The sequence below is a fragment of the Anthonomus grandis genome, unplaced genomic scaffold (genome assembly GCF_022605725.1).
Source record: "Anthonomus grandis grandis unplaced genomic scaffold, icAntGran1.3 ctg00000342.1, whole genome shotgun sequence".
NCBI classification, from domain to species: Eukaryota; Metazoa; Arthropoda; class Insecta; order Coleoptera; family Curculionidae; genus Anthonomus; species Anthonomus grandis.
Window position 1 is genome coordinate 119,804 of NW_026088470.1, and position 22,542 is coordinate 142,345.

The 22,542-nt window shown below is 32.1% G+C and overlaps 1 long non-coding RNA gene across 1 annotated transcript; it reads left to right on the forward strand.

The window, feature by feature from the left end:
• The first annotated feature begins 1,093 nt into the window (after nt 1-1,093).
• On the forward strand, nt 1,094-13,333 carry LOC126749597 (uncharacterized). Its single transcript, XR_007665165.1, has 2 exons — nt 1,094-1,763; nt 12,148-13,333. It is a non-coding gene; the product is annotated as an uncharacterized LOC126749597 (long non-coding RNA).
• The last annotated feature ends 9,209 nt before the right edge of the window (nt 13,334-22,542 follow it).

A 22,542-nucleotide genomic window follows, 5' to 3' on the forward strand; every position in this document is an offset into this window, starting at 1 on the left:
CTTAGAGGTTCCAAACTGGTCCCCACGGACCAAAAGTATAGGAGCGAAGCGACTATACTTGTTATATAGGAGCGTCAGCGACTATATTATGCACGCCACCTAGAGCTCGCGCGACCGTGTTTTTTGGGATATAAAAATTCATAACTTTGGCTGTATTGCTAGTGAAACGATGAAATTTGGCATGTGGCCTCTCAATACATTGGGAATGATGGATATGTAAACAATTTTTTTTTCCGACACCCGCGACGGGAGCGGTTGCGAGTTGAAGTCAAAAAATGGTAAAAAAGCCGGTCAAAATCGAGTCAGACGCGATAACTCAAATTTAAAGCCTTTAATCGACCTGAAATTTTTAAGATATAAGGGGTCTTGGGTGGTTCATGTCTGTATACTTTTTGAGCCAGATCCGTATACAGGGTGATTTATTATAAGCGATCAAAGTTGAGTAAAAAAAAAATTCAAAATGGTCCAGAGGCTAAAACATAATTTTTATAAAAAAAGTTTTTCGGCGAAAAGACTTAGTTTTATAAGAGAAATAACATACTTAGAGCTTTTTTTTCAAAAAAATTTTTTTAACGAGTTCTGGCATTTTCAGTTTTTTTGAATTTGCCGCCAAACCAAACTTATTTCGGGAAAAAAAAAATTTTCAAAAAAAAGCTTCATCTTTTATCTTTCAAATGCCATATAACCGAAATTCTTGTGAACCATACAGGGCGAGCAATAAAAAAATTTTCCCATGAAGGTCCAAAAAATTGAAAAAAAAAAATTACATTTTATTTAATAACTTTTTAAGGGTGGCACTTGGAAATTTCAAACTTTCAACATTTATAATACTTTTTAAGAGCTTTTTTCTGATATACTCTACAGTCATCTACGTAGAGTAGTTTTTGCTCTACACCTTTTTTTAACTTTGACGCTTAATACTGGAATACCTATGCAACGTACGAAGACTATTTTTGCCTTCAGACACGCGGAATTTATCTGGCTATAATCCACTAAATACCGTTTTGTTTCAAATAAAACAATTTTCCAAGAAAATTTAATTTTCTATAAAAAGTGCCATAAATCAGTCAGTGGAATGCTGAACACCCCCGGTGCGGGGCTATCAGGGTACAATAAGTAAGTGGTCTAGCACCCAACAAGCACGTCACCCAGGCAATGAAACCTGCGCTTTTCGACCGTTTCCGTTCGAAAATAAGACCCTTTTTATAATCGAAATTTGACTACTAAAACCACCTGGAATCGGTCCAGAATTGATGTTAAACTGTTCCTAAGGCTTTATACTATTTTTCCATGTACAAATCATAAGGTAAAAACCTTTTTTTATACCCCAAAACATCGTCTGAAAATGGTCAATTTTGACGTCTACGGGCGATTTTAATGCCCACTTTTACCGCAGTTTTGATGACATCAGTGACATGACGTCAACGTGAATGAATCGGCTCGGTCTTGCTTCTTATTTTCATTGATAAAATACTTAAATTAGCTCAGAATTTCCCGAAATCGGTATGGAATAATTCTAGAGACTCTGGAGAATCCGATTATGTGCATATCTTTTCCCAAGTCGCCTTCCTTTAGCTGTGATCATTCGACAAAGTTGTAAAGTTTTAGAATTTACCGTGTTTTCATGCGACGGAAGGACTCATACATGGCATTTTGGGTGCGGGAGTGAAAGTTTAATTACTATTTATTTTAACACAAAATCTAACTGTGGACTGTGCATCATTGTTATTATTTGAATTGTGAAGAAAACGCAAGCGTTAAAGGTAGGCCTTAATGTAATGTAACCTTTAATGCAATGACAACCTAACCTCTACATGTATTATGTAAATAAATAACAAGACCAAAAAGGAGAAAATATTGAACTTATTAGTTAGAATAAGGCCCAAAATGTGAAAGATTGGCAAATTTCCGCTTAACTAAACGCTGTAAATGTTATATTACACCTTGCATATAAGCATATAATCAGTTTTCACACAAGAGGTGTGTAACCTCAAAAGAGTAAGGAAATTCAACTAAAGTTGTGTCCCTAGTCAAATATGAATAACAAATAGATATCTGTATGGTCTAACAATTAGCGTCCATGCAAGGGTATCTTAATGGTTTTGCTCATGACTGGCAGCAGGCCACTTAGTCTGAATGCTCAGGTCAGCGAGATGCCAGGCTTTAAAACATCTAAGAGGATAATCGAAGCAGTAGATAGCATCCAGTTGTGGCACTATCGAAGGGGAGGAATGCAGATTCTGGCAGCTAGATGTTTCAAGTGTTGAGTTGATGATAAGGTGGAAGATGGTAGTGAAAAGAAGCAGAAAAAGCCAGTCCAAAACTGGAGAGACTTTTTTTTATCTTATTGTTGTTGTTCTATATTCTATATTATTTAGATACCAAAGATAGTTCCCTTACAGAGAAGTATTTATATATCATATAGTTTAGTACATATTAAACATCATATTAGTGATTACTCCACACACAAAATTGTACAATTTTCATTTTACGAGAAATAGAGAACATATATATACAAATTTTAATAGGATACACAAGGTTAAGTGTTGGGTTTCCTTCTTTCCTCCTAAACTCTATAATGCTCTCCCTGCTACAATTAAACTGTTACCTACCAAGTTTTTTACTGCAATATAAATTTACTATAAAACAATATCTATTGAAAAAATGTTTTTTCTCAATACAAGAATTTCTAAATGATGATTTCTCATATATGTAATTATAATATAAAACTTTTAGGCTTTAAATCCTTTGATTAATAATAATATTAAGAAGTGTAAAGATTTTCTCTGCGACATATGTGAGCACCTTTGTGTATATGGCATTAACAAATTATGTTTATGTTTAAATTAGGTGTAAGAACAGCTGTTTTTGTTAAATCTCTCTTTTCTATCACATAAAGTGATGTGTAAGTGTAACATAAGTTTATGAAATAAAGATGATTTTACTTAATTATTTAACTGTGTTCACCATTTATTTTTCCTACCTTAAAGATTGAAATAATATAGCGGGTTGGGTTAGAAGGGCAGAAACACCTATAAACTTACTGGGTTTTCAAGTAAACATTACAGCTTTGTGGGGTCAGAGTCTGATAATGATGAGTGATCTCATCGAAACACATAAACTAGGAATATTTAAGAGAATTGGGTAAGTATTCATGTTCTTTTTCTACAGGAAAATAAAATTGTAAAATAGCTAATGTAACAAAAATATTATAAATGATTTAACATATTTATTTGACCGAGAGCATTATGAGAAACTAAAAGATCATTGTAAGTATGCTTCAAGGGTTAGTCCTCGGATTTTTGTTGTCCTCTTTTTCAGCTAGCATACCAATTTGACAACCAGATATGTTTGCTGTTCTGCAAGACATTGTAACTTTTTAATGACCTAAGTACATATCTTAAAAGACTTTCTAAATAAATTAAAAACTTTGATTTAACAAGATGTATTATAATTAAGCAAAAGAATAAACCAGTTCTTAAGTTAAGTATGTAAGAATATTCAGGTATAAATACTGTCTATGAAATATTTTTGAATAACTGTATGTACAAATTTAAACTGCTCGCCACTTATAAACAGTAGCTCTTAGAAAACTGTCCCAATAGTATCTGCTTTATATGAGAGTAATAATTGTTTGCCTAAAAAGTGTACATTTTAATTGTATGTTTTGAAATGTAAACTATTTATTATAGACATTTTGATGAAAATTAAAGATATGTATAAAATGGATAATAACTGTATGCTAATGACTGCAAAGTAATATAAAGCAAATTTGGTTTATGCCTTCAGGAATGGAATCTTGAATAAAACTCAACCTTTATTATAGATCATTTTTCTCTTTAATTATTAAAAGTAAATAACTGTATGACAAAAGTTGATAAAACAATAAACAGGTTATGGAATATAAACATGAAATAAGTTTTATTTTCTACCCAACAATAGGGTTTTTAGGTCCAGTTGAAAAATTCTCGTGCCTTTTTGCCTATTCAAGATTCGAAACAAATAAAGTATATATAATTACATATGTATATTTCATTCAAATAACATTAAGTATATAAATTGTAAATGCGTCCAACTTCTGGTGAAAAAATCCAGTATTAAGTGAAACTTCATTGAAATATTGCTCCGTTCCACAACAAAAAAGTTGATTGTCTACAGTTTGTGTCACAGTTCAGTTGTTATATTCCTGTTTACTTCTAATTTTTATTTCCTTCCTCATATGATTGCATCTACTCCATCAAACACATTTCATGATCTCTGGGGAATCCTAACATACTTCATGTAACTTATTTATTTCTGGTTGTGTAGTCTAATCAACAGTAAAGACAGGCAGTTCTTCCTGGTTTCCCAATTTCATCAATATGGTAGAATCTCAATGATTTCTTGATGGATGTCCTTAAGTACATGGTCTGAGCCCCATCAAACACATTTCATGAACTCTGCGGAATCCTAACATACTTCAATTAGCTTATTTATTCCTGGTTGTGTGGTATCCTAATCAGCAGTTAAAACATGCAATTCCTCCTGGTTTACAACTAATGGGTCCCACAGCCCTTGAATTGTTGACCAGGATGAAAACAAATCATACTGTGTAATCATTCTAGGTACACAAAAGTTCACACAGGCAAGATATATGTAAACTTGAATGAAATTATGAGATTTTTATCTGTCTTATTTAGCAAAGTCAATCTTTTTTTCATATATATTTCCACAATACAAGCTGAGTATACATATTTATTTATATAAAACTGAAAAATTAAAATGAACAACCAAGTCGAGAACGCAGTATATGTCGGTTGACAGCAACCACAATATATAGTCCGTGCTCCCTGTTATTCAATCAAATAATGCCTGTTTCACACGCCAATACTCAAGCTGCGTAATAACAGTGCCAACGTCGCACCACGTGGGAGATTCGATTCCGTTTACGCTTATTTTACATATGAGAATATTTTATTTATGTGGTTGATTTATTGTTTCAAATATGTATAGACGCCGTTAATAATTATATAAATGCATTATTATACTTTTTCCCCTATAGTCTAGTCTTTGAGTTATATAAATTTAATCAATTAATAAATTAACAACTTTCTCAGTCGGTGCTAAAGAAGTGGATCCAATGTTTAAATAAGTAGTAGTGTCGTTAGTTTTATTTAAGTCAGAATTTGGTGACACTTCAAAGCTAAAAGAAAGATTCTGTAGGTACCTCTTGGTGGGTAGATTAAAATAAACTAAACGAAGCAATTCATATGCGCAAGTGGATATAATATATAACATAAAAGACATTACTATAGTTGATGGGCAATAACGTTTTCACTTTAAAATAAGTAAAGTTATTTGAGACTAAAATAAGTAAAGTTTTTAGAGACCATCTACTTAATTTCAATTCGAAAAGTAAAATCCGTTTTAGGTCATTTTGGGACAACTCATTGTTTTTTAAAAAGACTTTAACATGTAGGTCGCTATCTATTGATATTTGATCAATGATATTTATACAAGCATCGTTCAAGTTTAAAGTATAGAAATATAGTTTTGTATCTCTAAAAATTTTTACATTTCACAAGTCAGTTATTAGAATTTTTTGGGAATAATTACTCATAAGATCTTGAAAATTTGTTATGAAATCAAGTTGCCCAAAGGCTTCATTGGCAAGTTCATTACTTTTTTGTTGTTCACTATTTCTTTCTTCTGGATTTTCTCTAGGAAATGCCACTTTTTGTGTTAAATATGCAGGTAAATTTGGAAAATTTTGAGGCACTGCTGAGCAAACTAATCTTGCTTTAACTCTAATCTTAGTGAGTGTGCCATCAAGTAAAAGTTAATCATCTTCACGGATAATATAATTCCGGTCAAAATGCTTAGCACAAACCACAGAATATTGAGTAGGAGCCCAATTATCTCTACGTATGGCTTTTAGCCATTTAACTTTAATTGGTTCATCTTTGGGGAAGCCAAAAACAGAACGACTTGCCTCCTCTGCTTTTAAACTACTTTTGTAATTAGATTTACATCCGGGAACATAGCAGGCACTTGGCATGTTCAAAGGATTCGAATGAAACTTTTTTATGTAATTAACAACCTTTTTGCTATTGATCCGATTGGGATGAAATTTGGTATTTGGGGTTTATTTAGGATGCAATTAATAAATTTGGACAGATTTTTGACTTTTGAGGTCCAGGTCACGTGACACCGTAACTTTTTTGCTATTGATCCGATTGGGTTGAAATTTGGCATTTTGGGGTTGATTTAGGATGCAATTAATAAATTTTGACAGATTTTTGACGTCCAGGTCACGTGACACCGTAACTTTTTTGCTATTGATCCGATTGGGTTGAAATTTGGTATTTGGGGTTGTTTTAGGATGCAATTAATAAATTTTTATAGATTTTTGACTTTTGAGGTCTAGGTCATGTGACACCGTAACTCTTTTGATATTGATCCGATTGGGTTGAAATTTGGTATTAAGAGTTAATTTAGGATGCAAATAATAAACGTTGACAGATATTTGACATATAACACATTATATTGACATACAACGCGACTATATAACAAATTATGGTTCTTTGAAGCATGATACCCCAACAACTGGTCCTCTCTTTCCTTGGCATATAAACGTTGGCCTCCCGGCTGACTAGACCTAAGTACACTTGATAATTTTTGTTTTTTTTTTTAAGAATTTCTTTATAGCCATTCACAGACAAGACCTTAAGGTTCCAAACTGGTCCCCACGGACCAAAAGTATAGGAGCGAAGCGACTATACTTGTTATATAGGAGCGTCTGCGACTATATTATGCACGCGAGCCCGGGCCCGAAAAATCGTGTTTTTTTGGAAATAAAAATTCATATCTTTGGCTGTATGGTTAGCGAAACGATGAAATTTGGCATAGGGTCTCTCAATACATTGGGAATGATGGATCCGTAAACGAATTTTTTTTCCGGTACCACCAAACGGAGCGGTACTGTCTCAAAGTCAAAAATTCGTAAAAAAATGGGTCAAATTCCGTTCAGACGCGAGAACTCAAATAAAAAGCCTTTAAAAAACTTTAAATTTTTAGGACATAAGGGTCGGTGGGGGCTTAAGAACTGTATACTTTTTGGGCCAGATCGGTATACAGGGTGAGTTGTTATAAGCGAACAAAAGTGACTAAAAAAAAAATTCAAACTTCTCCAGAGGCTAAAAAAAAAATTTTATAAAAAAAGTGTTTCGGCGAAAAGACTTCGTTTTATAAGAGATTTAACATACTTGGAGCTTTTTTTTGTAAAAAATTTATTTTACGAGTTCTGGCATTTTCAGTTTTTTGGAATTTTCTGCCAAACAATACTTATTTTGGGAAATTTTTTTTTTTCAAAAAATAACTTCATCCTTTACCTTTCATATGCCATATAACCGAAATTTTCGTAAGCCATACAGGGCGAGCAATAATGAACTTTACCCATGAAGGTCCGACTCAAAAATCACATTTTATTTAATAACTTTTTCGTAGTGGCACCTGGACCATTTATATTCTCAGGCATTAAATACTTTATTAACCCCATTATTTGTGTAAACTTACAATCTTCCAACATAATTAGGTTCTGAGCAATTCGAATTTTCGCGTTTAATTCATTTGCCACGTCCCTGTACATGGTGAAAAGATCAGACATCATCTAAAAGATCCGAAATTTTGTTTTACAACACATACTAAAATTTCAGGGTTCCAGCGATAGTACAAGTACCCGAAAAATGCAATTTTATGAAAAAAGTCCATTTTTTTGCGTTTTTGCAGGTAATTGGAGGTGTCAACCTAAACTCTGATGAAATGGCTGGTGGGAACAATACTTTGACGCATGGTGGATACAAATTTTTTGCTCGTGACAGGTGGCCGGGACTTGGTTGGGTTTTTTGTAAAATTATGAATGAAAATGAACCGGAAACGATCAGGGAAAGGAAGCACCGAATCAGAAAATGAATGGGCTTTCCGAATCTGTGCATATCAATAGGGGAAATTGTGTATTGCGGCCAGGAAAATTCGACAAACATTTTGACGTCTTCGAAAAATGCCGTTTTTTTGAAATGTCAGTGGTTTTATACCGGGGTGAGACGAAATGAAATTTGCCCGATTATTTTATTAAAATTATTCGAATATATACACGGGTCAGTCGTAATGATCTATTTAATTTAAAATAAAAATTTCGATATTAGGTGAGTTTTTACTATTTAGTTTATTATTAATATATGTTAATAATTCTTAAACATTGCTTTTGGGATATAAATAAAAATTTTTTGAAATTATTGATTTTTAAGGTTAGTCGAGTATCATAACTTTTTTGGTATTGGTGCGATTTGGTTGAAATTTGGTACCTAGTACCTATTTCGGATAAGATTAATAAATTTTTACAGATATTTGACATGACTTAAAACATAAGGTCACGTGACTACCTTAACTTTCTTCCTATTTGTCCGATTTGATTGAAATTTGGTATTTGGGGTTTATTTAGGATGCAATTATGAATTTTTCACAGATATTTGACATTTGACTTCCAGGTCACGTGACTATTGTAACTTTTTTGCTATTGGTCTGATTGGGTTCAAATTTGGTATTTGGGCTTTATTTAGGATGCAATTATTAATTTTTGACAGATATTTGACATTTGACTTCCGGGTCACGTGACTATTGTAACTTTTTTGCTATGAGTCCGATTGGGTTCAAATTTGGTATTTATGCTTTATTTAGGACACAATTAATAAATTTTAACAGATAATTGACGAATTATATTTTAAAGTCACGTGACTTTCATAACTCTTTTGCTATTGATCCGATTGGGTTGAAATTTAGTATTTGGGCTTTATTTAAGATGCCAGTAATACATTTTGACAGAAATTTGACATATTGAATTTTAAAGTCACGTGACTTTCATAACTTTTTTGCTATTGATCCGATTGGGTTCAAATTTGGAATTTGGGGTTTATTTAGGATGCAATTGTTGATTTCTTACATAATTTTAAAATATTAAGTTCTAGAGTCACGTGACTATCAACATTTCCTATTCGATTGAAATTTGCTATTAGATGATATGTATATATTTGTAGATAATATTTTGTATTACCCTATTCCTTTTATCTTAATTAGTTAAATTATTTCTTAAATTTGCCTTTAAAAAAAAAATTAAAAAATCATCGGTTCGAATACATAGGCTTTAAAGGGAACTTATCTTCTTTCGTAATATTGTAGCATTATTATAGATTTTGAAAAATTTTGTCATAAGGCTTTTTCATTACTTTTTGAATGGTCTTTAGCCAGAAAAAAGAAATTTTGAATTTGGAGCATGTTTTGAAAAATTTTCATTTTGACCCCGGATTTTGTTCGAAAATCGAAAAATGCAAAGAAATAGGTTTTCTGTTTATTTTAGAGTCAAATTGGTAATAATCTTTTTTAAAGATACTCTGAAGTAGTACAGGATAGAAAAATAAAAAATTTAAATTTTTCCATAGGGCTCTTGATATTTCGATATTTATGATTAATAGTTTTTTACAATTTTCTCCGATTCTGTGATAGCTAGAATCAATTCGTTTTAACGCACGGATACCTCGTAATATTCCCGAAAACTTTTGTTTAAGACAAAAAGTTGTCAGAGTTATATTTTATTTAGAAAAAAATAAAAACCATTTTTTTTTAATTTTTCGTGGGTATACCCCTTTCGATTTTCGACCAAAAAAAAAAAATGTTTTTTTCTAGGGTTTTTTTTGTGAAAATTACAAGTTTAGGGCTAAAACTAAAATTTGTCATAAATTATTTTAAGAAGAAAAATTATACCGTGGGAAAAAACCAGTTTTCTTTTGTTTTTCCCACATTTTTACTTATATCTCGGCTTCTATAGCTTCGATTCAATTCGTTGATGGTTTCTTTTATTTCTTATTCTCCTCCTGTCAATTCTTTTGATATTTTATTACTATTACATTTCAAAATAAAAAGAAAAATTGAAACAAATCGACGTAAAATCCCTGTTTGTTCTATTTAAATAAATAGACCCTTATGGGAACTTCTCTCTGAATTTGGTATTTATGGTTTATTTAGGATACAACTAATAAATTATGACATTTAAGTTTCAGCCTAGGTCACGTGACTACCGTAACTTTTTTGCTATTGGTCCGATTCTGTTCGAATTTGGTATTCAGGCTTTTTTTAGAATACAATTAATATACTTTCACAGATATTTGAAATATAAGACAGTATATTGACACACAACGCGACTATATAACAAATTATGGTTCTTTGAAGCATGATACCCCAACAACTGGTCCTCTCTTTCCTTGGCAGATAAACGTTAGCCTCACCTAAGTACACCTGATAATTTGCGATTTTTTTTAAGAAATCCTCTAAGGCCCATCACTGACAAGACCTAAAGGTTCCAAACTGGTCCCCACGGACCAAAAGTATAGGAGCGAAGCGACTATACTTGTTATATAGGAGCGTCAGCGACTATATTATGCACGCGAGCCCGGGTCCGAAAAAGCGTGTTTTTTGGGAAATAAAAATTCATATCTTTGGCTGTATGGCTAGTGAAACGATGAAATTTGGCATGTGGCCTCCCAATACATTGAGAATGATGGATCCGTAAACAGTTTTTTTTTTCGGTACCCACAAAGAGAGCGGTACCGAGTTGAAGTCAAAAATTCGTAAAAAAATGGGTACAAATCGAGTTGCTCACGAGATCTCAAGTTTAAAGCTTTCAATCGAGCTGAAATTTTCAGGATATAAGGGTTCTTGGGTGATTCTTATCTGTATACTTTTTGGGCGAGATCCGTATACAGGGTGATTTATTATAAGCGATCAAAATTGAGTAAAAAAAAAATTCAAAACGGTCCAGAGGCTAAAAGATAATTTTTATAAAAAAAGTTTTTCGGCGAAAAGACTTAGTTTTATGAGAGAAATAACATATTTAGAGCTTTTTTTTCAAAAAAAATTTTTTAACGAGTTCTGGCATTTTCAGTTTTTTTGAATTTGCCGCCAAACGAAACTTATTAAAAAAAAAAAAAAAATACCAAAAAAAAGCTTCATCTTTTGTCTTTCAAATGCCATATAAACAAAATTTTTGTGAACCATACAGGGCGAGCAATAATACATTTTCTCCATGAAGGTCCGAAAAATTGACAAAAAAAAATCACATTTTATTTAATAACTTTTTAAGGGTGGCACTTGGAAATTTCAAACTTTCAACATTTATAATACTTTTTAAGGGCTTTTTTCTGATGCAGTCTACAGTCATCTACGTAGAGTAGTTTTTGCTCTACACCTTTTTTTAACTTTGACGCTTAATACTGGCATACCTATGTAACGTACGAAGACCATTTTTACCTTCAGACACGCGGAATTTATCTGGCTATAATCCACTAAATACTGTTTTGTTTCAAATATCACCATTTTTCAAGAAAATGCAATTTTCCATAAAAAGTCCAAAAAATCGGTCAGCTGAATATTGGTACCCCCCCGGTACCGGCTCTCAAGGTACAATAATCCGGGTGGTCTAGCACCCAACAAGCACGTCACCCAGGCAATGAAACCTGCGCTGTTCGCCCGTGTCCGCTTAAAATAAGACCCTTTTTATAATCGAAATTTAACTACTAAAACCGATTGGAATCGGTCCAGAATTGATGTTAAACTGTTCCTAAGGCTTTATACTATTTTTCCATGTACAAATCATAAGGGAAAAACCATTTTTTATACCCTAAAACATCGTCTGAAAATGGTCGATTTTGACGTTTACGGGCGATTTTAATGCAGACTTTTACCGCAGTTTTGATGACATCAGTGACATGACGTCAACGTGAACGAATCGTCTCGGTCTTGCTTTTTATTTTCGTTGATAAAATACTTAAATTAGCTCAGAATTTCCCGAAATCGGTATGGAATAATTCTAGAGACTCTGGAGAATCCGATTATGTGCATATCTTTTACCAAGTCGCCTTCCTTTAGCTGTGATCATTCGACAAAGTTGTAAAGTTTTAGAATTTACCGTGTTTTCATGCGACGGAAGGACTCATACATGGCATTTTGGGTGCGGGAGTGAAAGTTTAATTACTATTTATTTATTTTAACACAAAATCTAACTCTGGACTGTGGATCATTGTTATTATTTGAATTGTGAAGAAAACGCAAGCGTTAAAGGTAGGCCTTAATGTAATATGAGGAGCTTCAATGACAACCTAACCTCTACATGTATTATGTAAATAAATAACAAGACCAAAAAGGAGAAAATATTGAACTTATTAGTTAGAATAAGGTCCAAAATGTGAAAGATTGGCAAATTTCCGCTTAACTAAACGCTGTAAATGTTATATTACACCTTGCATATAAGCATATAATCAGTTTTCACCCAAGAGGTGTGTAACCTTAAAAGAGTAAGGAAATTCAACTACAGTTATGTGTCCCTAGTCAAATATGAATAACAAATAGATATCTGTATGGACTAACAATTAACGCCCATGCAAGGGTATCTTAATGGTTTTGCTCATGACTGGCAGCAGGCCACTTAGTCTGAATGCTCAGGTCAGCGAGATGCCAGGCTTTAAAACATCTAAGAGGATAATCGAAGCAGTAGATAGCATCCAGTTGTGGCACTATCGAAGGGGAGGAATGCAGATTCTGGCAGCTAGATGTTTCAAGTGTTGAGTTGATGATAAGGTGGAAGATGGTGGTGAAAAGAAGCAGAAAAAGCCAGTCCAAAACTGGAGAGACTTTTTTTTATCTTATTGTTGTTGTTCTATATTCTATATTATTTAGATACCAAAGATAGTTTCCTTACAGAGAAGTATTTGTATATCATATAGTTTAGTACATATTAAACATCATATTAGTGATTACTCCACACACAAAATTGTACAATTTTCATTTTACGAGAAATAGAGAACATATATATACAAATTTTTATAGGATACACAAGGTTAAGTGTTGGGTTTCCTTCTTTGCTCCCAAACTCTATAATGCTCTCCCTGCTACCATTAAACTGTTACCTACCAAGTTTTTTACTGCAATATAAATTTACTATAAAACAATATCTATTGAAAAAATGTTTTTTCTCAATACAAGAATTTCTAAATGATGATTTCTCATATATGTAATTATAATATAAAACTTTTAGGCTTTAAATCCTTTGATTAATAATAATATTAAGAAGTGTAAAGATTTTCTCTGTGACATATGTGAGCACCTTTGTGTATATGGCATTAACAAATTATGTTTATGTTTAAATTAGGTGTAAGAACAGCTGCTTTTGTAAAATGTCTCTTTTCTATCACATAAAGTGATATGTACTTACATAAGTTCATGAAATAAAGATGATTTTACTTAATTATTTAACTGTGTTTACCATTTATTTTTCCTACCTTAAAGATTGAAATAATATAGCGGGTTGGGTTGGGTTAGAAGGGCAGAAAAACCTATAAACTTACTGGGTTTTCATGTAAACATTACAGCTATGTGGGGTTAGAGTCTGATAATGATGAGTGAACTCATCGAAACACATAAACTTGGAATATTTAAGAGAATTGGGTAAGTATTCTAAGGGTAAGTATAAATTGTAAAATAGCTAATGTAACAAAAATATTATAAATGATTTAACATATTTATTTGACCGAGAGCATTATGAGAAACTAAAAGATCATTGTAAGTGTGCTTCAAGGGTTAGTCCTTGGATTTTTGTTGTCCTCCCTTTCAGCTAGCATACCAATTTGACAACCAGATATGTTTGCTGTTCTGCAAGACATTGTAACTTATTAATGACCTAAGTACATATCTTAAAAGACTTTCTAAATAAATTAAAAACATTGATTTAACAAGATGTATTATAATTAAGCAAAAGAGTAAACCAGTTCTTAAGTTAAGTATGTAAGAATATTCAGGTATAAATACTGTTTATGAAATATTTTGGATTAAGTGTATATACAAATTTAAACTGCTCGCCACTTATAAACAGTAGCTCTTAGAAAACTGTGTCAATAAAATCTGCTTTATAAGAGAGTAAAGATTGTTTGCCTAAAAAGTGTAAATTTTAATTGTATGTTTTGAAATGTAAACTATTTATTATAGACATTTTGATGAAAATTAAAGATATGTATAAAATGGATAATAACTGTATGCTAATGACTGCAAAGTAATATAGAGCAAATTTGGTTTATGCCTTAAGGAATGGAATCTTGAATAAAACTCAACCTTTATTATAGATCATTTTTCTCTTTAATTATTAAAAGTAAATAACTGTATGACAAGAGTTGATAAAACAATAAACAGGTTATGGAATATAAACATGAAATAAGTTTTATTTTCTACCCAACAATAGGGTTTTTAGCTCCAATTGAAAGATTCTCGTGCCTTTTTCCCTATTCAAGATTTGAAACAAATAGAAGTATATATAATTACATATGTATATTTCATTCAAATAACATTAAGTATATAAATTATAAATGCATCCAACTTCTGGTGAAAAAATCCAGTATTAAGTGAAACTTCATTGAAATATTGCTCCGTTCCACAACAAAGAAGTTTATTGTCTACAGTTTGTGTCACAGTTCAGTTGTTATATTCCTGTTTACTTCTAATTTTTATTTCCTTCCTCATATGATTGCACCTACTCCATCAAACACATTTCATGATCTCTGGGGAATCCTAACATACTTCATGTAACTTATTTATTTCTGGTTGTGTAGTCTAATCAACAGTAAAGACAGGCAGTTCTTCCTGGTTTCTCAATTTCATCAATATGGTAGAATCTCAATGATTTCTTGATGGATGTCCTTAAGTACATGGTCTGAGCCCCATCAAACACATTTCATGATATCTGCGGAATCCTAACATACTTCAATTAGCTTATTTATTCCTGGTTGTGTGGTATACTAATCAGCAGTTAAAACATGCAATTCCTCCTGGTTTACAACTAATGGGTCCCACAGCCCTTGAATTGTTGACCAGGATGAAAACAAATCATACTGTGTAATCATTCTAGGTACACAAAAGTTCACACAGACAAGATATATGTAAACTTGAATGAAGTTATGAGATTTTTATCAGTCTTATTTAGCAAAGTCAATATTTTTTTCATATATATTTCCACAATACAAGCTGAGTATACATATTTATATAAAACTTATAAAATACATATAGGTATGAATCTTCATACACATAAGCTACGTCTGATCGTGTTTAGCGACCGAAATCGAGAACGCAGCATATGCCGGTTGTCAGCAACAACATTATAGTCCGCGCTCCATGTTATTTATTCAATATAATGCCTGTTTCACACGCCTTTACTCAACTTGCGTATCGGATCCGTTTTGGTAGATCCGTTTACGCTTTGAAAAGGCGACTCTGCCGAGACGTTCAATTTTGATTTTGCCTTATTTACAAATGAGAATATTTTATTTATGTGGTTGATTTATTGTTTAAAATATGTATAGACGCCGTTAATAATTAAATAAATGCATTATTAGACTTTTCCCCCTATTTTGTAGTCTTTTACTTATATAAATTTAATAAATTAACAACTTTCTCAGTCGGTGCTAAAGAAGTGGATACAATGTTTAAATAATTTGTGGTGTCGTTAGTTCTATTTAAGTCAGAATTTGGTGACACTTCAAAGCTAGAAGAAAGCTACTGTAGGTGTTCTGAGATACTCTTGGTGGGTGGATTAAAATAATATCCAAGCAATTCATATGCGCAAGTGAATATAATATATAACATAAAAGACATTACTATAGTTGATGGGCCATAACGTTTTTGCTTTAAAATAAGTAAAGTTATTTGATCTATTAAAAGTATTACTCGATTACTAATTGCACTATCTTTTTCATCCTCTAAGTTGTGTGAATCAGAACTCGTCAATAAATTTAAAGCCTCTTTTAAGAAATCTGAACTTTGGTGAATGATGAAACTTTTCTAGAGATGAAGATTATGGTTTATTAAGCTCACAATAATCAGAAAACTTAAACCTAATTAATAGATTTTCGAGTTGAGACCACCTACTTAATTTCAATTTAACAGGTAAAATCCAATTTAGGTCATTTTGAGGCAACTCATTGTTTTTTAAAAATACTTTAACATGTAGGTCGTTATCTATTGTTATTTGATTAATAATATTTATACAAGCATCATTCAAGTTTAAAGTATAGAAATATAGTTTTGTATCCCCAAAAATGTTTACATTTCACAGGTCAGTTATTAGAATTTTTTGGGAATAATTACTCATAAGCTCTTAAAAATTTGTTATGAAATCAAGTTGCCCAAAGGCTTCATTGGCAAGTTCATTACGTTTTTGTTGTTCACTATATCTTTCGTCTGGACTTTCTCTTTTTGTGTTAAATATGCAGGTAAATTTGGAAAAATTTGAAGCACTGCTGAGCAAACTAATCTTGCTTTAACTCTAATCTTAGTGAGTGTGCCATCAGGTAAAAGATATTCATCTTCACGGATAATATTATTCGGGTCAAAATGCTTGGCACAAAGCACAGAACATTGAGTAGGAGCCCAATTATCTCTAGGTATGGCTTTTAGCCATTTAATTTTAAGTTGTTCATCTTTGGGGAAGTCAAAAACAAAACTACTTGCCTCCCCTGCTTTTAAACTACTTTTTTAATTAGATTTACATCCAGGAACAGAGCAGGGACTTGGCATGTTCAAAGGATTCGAATGAAACTTTTTTATGTAATTAACAACTTTTTTGCTATTGATCCGATTGGGATGAAATTTGGTATTTGGGGTTTATTTAGGATGCAATTAATAAATTTGGACAGATAATTGACATTTGAGGTCTAGGTCACGTGACATCGTAACTCTTTTGCTATTGATCCGATTTGGTTGAAATTTGGTATTTAGAATTTATTTAGGATGCAATAAATATACGTTGACAGATATTTCACATATAACACATTATATTGACATACAACGCGACTATATAACACATTATGGTTCTTTGAAGCATGATACCCCAACAACTGGTCCTCTTTTTCCTTGGCATATAAACTTTGGCCCCCTGACTGACCAGACTTAAGTACACCTGATATTTTTTGATTTTTTTAAGAAATTCTATATGGCTCTTCACAAACAAGACCTAAAGGTTCCAAACTGGTCCCCACGGACCAAAAGTATAGAAGCGAAGCGACTATACTTGTTATATAGGAGCGTCAGCGACTATATTATGCACGCGAGCCCGGGTCCGAAAAAGCGTGTTTTTTGGGAAATAAAAATTCATATCTTTGGCTGTATGGCTAGTGAAACGATGAAATTTGGCATGTGGCCTCCCAATACATTGAGAATGATGGATCCGTAAACAGTTTTTTTTTTCGGTACCCACAAAGAGAGCGGTACCGAGTTGAAGTCAAAAATTCGTAAAAAAATGGGTACAAATCGAGTTGCTCACGAGATCTCAAGTTTAAAGCTTTCAATCGAGCTGAAATTTTCAGGATATAAGGGTTCTTGGGTGATTCTTATCTGTATACTTTTTGGGCGAGATCCGTATACAGGGTGATTTATTATAAGCGATCAAAATTGAGTAAAAAAAAAATTCAAAACGGTCCAGAGGCTAAAAGATAATTTTTATAAAAAAAGTTTTTCGGCGAAAAGACTTAGTTTTATGAGAGAAATAACATATTTAGAGCTTTTTTTTCAAAAAAAATTTTTTAACGAGTTCTGGCATTTTCAGTTTTTTTGAATTTGCCGCCAAACGAAACTTATTAAAAAAAAAAAAAAAATACCAAAAAAAAGCTTCATCTTTTGTCTTTCAAATGCCATATAAACAAAATTTTTGTGAACCATACAGGGCGAGCAATAATACATTTTCTCCATGAAGGTCCGAAAAATTGACAAAAAAAAATCACATTTTATTTAATAACTTTTTAAGGGTGGCACTTGGAAATTTCAAACTTTCAACATTTATAATACTTTTTAAGGGCTTTTTTCTGATGCAGTCTACAGTCATCTACGTAGAGTAGTTTTTGCTCTACACCTTTTTTTAACTTTGACGCTTAATACTGGCATACCTATGTAACGTACGAAGACCATTTTTACCTTCAGACACGCGGAATTTATCTGGCTATAATCCACTAAATACTGTTTTGTTTCAAATATCACCATTTTTCAAGAAAATGCAATTTTCCATAAAAAGTCCAAAAAATCGGTCAGCTGAATATTGGTACCCCCCCGGTACCGGCTCTCAAGGTACAATAATCCGGGTGGTCTAGCACCCAACAAGCACGTCACCCAGGCAATGAAACCTGCGCTGTTCGCCCGTGTCCGCTTAAAATAAGACCCTTTTTATAATCGAAATTTAACTACTAAAACCGATTGGAATCGGTCCAGAATTGATGTTAAACTGTTCCTAAGGCTTTATACTATTTTTCCATGTACAAATCATAAGGGAAAAACCATTTTTTATACCCTAAAACATCGTCTGAAAATGGTCGATTTTGACGTTTACGGGCGATTTTAATGCAGACTTTTACCGCAGTTTTGATGACATCAGTGACATGACGTCAACGTGAACGAATCGTCTCGGTCTTGCTTTTTATTTTCGTTGATAAAATACTTAAATTAGCTCAGAATTTCCCGAAATCGGTATGGAATAATTCTAGAGACTCTGGAGAATCCGATTATGTGCATATCTTTTACCAAGTCGCCTTCCTTTAGCTGTGATCATTCGACAAAGTTGTAAAGTTTTAGAATTTACCGTGTTTTCATGCGACGGAAGGACTCATACATGGCATTTTGGGTGCGGGAGTGAAAGTTTAATTACTATTTATTTATTTTAACACAAAATCTAACTCTGGACTGTGGATCATTGTTATTATTTGAATTGTGAAGAAAACGCAAGCGTTAAAGGTAGGCCTTAATGTAATATGAGGAGCTTCAATGACAACCTAACCTCTACATGTATTATGTAAATAAATAACAAGACCAAAAAGGAGAAAATATTGAACTTATTAGTTAGAATAAGGTCCAAAATGTGAAAGATTGGCAAATTTCCGCTTAACTAAACGCTGTAAATGTTATATTACACCTTGCATATAAGCATATAATCAGTTTTCACCCAAGAGGTGTGTAACCTTAAAAGAGTAAGGAAATTCAACTACAGTTATGTGTCCCTAGTCAAATATGAATAACAAATAGATATCTGTATGGACTAACAATTAACGCCCATGCAAGGGTATCTTAATGGTTTTGCTCATGACTGGCAGCAGGCCACTTAGTCTGAATGCTCAGGTCAGCGAGATGCCAGGCTTTAAAACATCTAAGAGGATAATCGAAGCAGTAGATAGCATCCAGTTGTGGCACTATCGAAGGGGAGGAATGCAGATTCTGGCAGCTAGATGTTTCAAGTGTTGAGTTGATGATAAGGTGGAAGATGGTGGTGAAAAGAAGCAGAAAAAGCCAGTCCAAAACTGGAGAGACTTTTTTTTATCTTATTGTTGTTGTTCTATATTCTATATTATTTAGATACCAAAGATAGTTTCCTTACAGAGAAGTATTTGTATATCATATAGTTTAGTACATATTAAACATCATATTAGTGATTACTCCACACACAAAATTGTACAATTTTCATTTTACGAGAAATAGAGAACATATATATACAAATTTTTATAGGATACACAAGGTTAAGTGTTGGGTTTCCTTCTTTGCTCCCAAACTCTATAATGCTCTCCCTGCTACCATTAAACTGTTACCTACCAAGTTTTTTACTGCAATATAAATTTACTATAAAACAATATCTATTGAAAAAATGTTTTTTCTCAATACAAGAATTTCTAAATGATGATTTCTCATATATGTAATTATAATATAAAACTTTTAGGCTTTAAATCCTTTGATTAATAATAATATTAAGAAGTGTAAAGATTTTCTCTGTGACATATGTGAGCACCTTTGTGTATATGGCATTAACAAATTATGTTTATGTTTAAATTAGGTGTAAGAACAGCTGCTTTTGTAAAATGTCTCTTTTCTATCACATAAAGTGATATGTACTTACATAAGTTCATGAAATAAAGATGATTTTACTTAATTATTTAACTGTGTTTACCATTTATTTTTCCTACCTTAAAGATTGAAATAATATAGCGGGTTGGGTTGGGTTAGAAGGGCAGAAAAACCTATAAACTTACTGGGTTTTCATGTAAACATTACAGCTATGTGGGGTTAGAGTCTGATAATGATGAGTGAACTCATCGAAACACATAAACTTGGAATATTTAAGAGAATTGGGTAAGTATTCTAAGGGTAAGTATAAATTGTAAAATAGCTAATGTAACAAAAATATTATAAATGATTTAACATATTTATTTGACCGAGAGCATTATGAGAAACTAAAAGATCATTGTAAGTGTGCTTCAAGGGTTAGTCCTTGGATTTTTGTTGTCCTCCCTTTCAGCTAGCATACCAATTTGACAACCAGATATGTTTGCTGTTCTGCAAGACATTGTAACTTATTAATGACCTAAGTACATATCTTAAAAGACTTTCTAAATAAATTAAAAACATTGATTTAACAAGATGTATTATAATTAAGCAAAAGAGTAAACCAGTTCTTAAGTTAAGTATGTAAGAATATTCAGGTATAAATACTGTTTATGAAATATTTTGGATTAAGTGTATATACAAATTTAAACTGCTCGCCACTTATAAACAGTAGCTCTTAGAAAACTGTGTCAATAAAATCTGCTTTATAAGAGAGTAAAGATTGTTTGCCTAAAAAGTGTAAATTTTAATTGTATGTTTTGAAATGTAAACTATTTATTATAGACATTTTGATGAAAATTAAAGATATGTATAAAATGGATAATAACTGTATGCTAATGACTGCAAAGTAATATAGAGCAAATTTGGTTTATGCCTTAAGGAATGGAATCTTGAATAAAACTCAACCTTTATTATAGATCATTTTTCTCTTTAATTATTAAAAGTAAATAACTGTATGACAAGAGTTGATAAAACAATAAACAGGTTATGGAATATAAACATGAAATAAGTTTTATTTTCTACCCAACAATAGGGTTTTTAGCTCCAATTGAAAGATTCTCGTGCCTTTTTCCCTATTCAAGATTTGAAACAAATAGAAGTATATATAATTACATATGTATATTTCATTCAAATAACATTAAGTATATAAATTATAAATGCATCCAACTTCTGGTGAAAAAATCCAGTATTAAGTGAAACTTCATTGAAATATTGCTCCGTTCCACAACAAAGAAGTTTATTGTCTACAGTTTGTGTCACAGTTCAGTTGTTATATTCCTGTTTACTTCTAATTTTTATTTCCTTCCTCATATGATTGCACCTACTCCATCAAACACATTTCATGATCTCTGGGGAATCCTAACATACTTCATGTAACTTATTTATTTCTGGTTGTGTAGTCTAATCAACAGTAAAGACAGGCAGTTCTTCCTGGTTTCTCAATTTCATCAATATGGTAGAATCTCAATGATTTCTTGATGGATGTCCTTAAGTACATGGTCTGAGCCCCATCAAACACATTTCATGATATCTGCGGAATCCTAACATACTTCAATTAGCTTATTTATTCCTGGTTGTGTGGTATACTAATCAGCAGTTAAAACATGCAATTCCTCCTGGTTTACAACTAATGGGTCCCACAGCCCTTGAATTGTTGACCAGGATGAAAACAAATCATACTGTGTAATCATTCTAGGTACACAAAAGTTCACACAGACAAGATATATGTAAACTTGAATGAAGTTATGAGATTTTTATCAGTCTTATTTAGCAAAGTCAATATTTTTTTCATATATATTTCCACAATACAAGCTGAGTATACATATTTATATAAAACTTATAAAATACATATAGGTATGAATCTTCATACACATAAGCTACGTCTGATCGTGTTTAGCGACCGAAATCGAGAACGCAGCATATGCCGGTTGTCAGCAACAACATTATAGTCCGCGCTCCATGTTATTTATTCAATATAATGCCTGTTTCACACGCCTTTACTCAACTTGCGTATCGGATCCGTTTTGGTAGATCCGTTTACGCTTTGAAAAGGCGACTCTGCCGAGACGTTCAATTTTGATTTTGCCTTATTTACAAATGAGAATATTTTATTTATGTGGTTGATTTATTGTTTAAAATATGTATAGACGCCGTTAATAATTAAATAAATGCATTATTAGACTTTTCCCCCTATTTTGTAGTCTTTTACTTATATAAATTTAATAAATTAACAACTTTCTCAGTCGGTGCTAAAGAAGTGGATACAATGTTTAAATAATTTGTGGTGTCGTTAGTTCTATTTAAGTCAGAATTTGGTGACACTTCAAAGCTAGAAGAAAGCTACTGTAGGTGTTCTGAGATACTCTTGGTGGGTGGATTAAAATAATATCCAAGCAATTCATATGCGCAAGTGAATATAATATATAACATAAAAGACATTACTATAGTTGATGGGCCATAACGTTTTTGCTTTAAAATAAGTAAAGTTATTTGATCTATTAAAAGTATTACTCGATTACTAATTGCACTATCTTTTTCATCCTCTAAGTTGTGTGAATC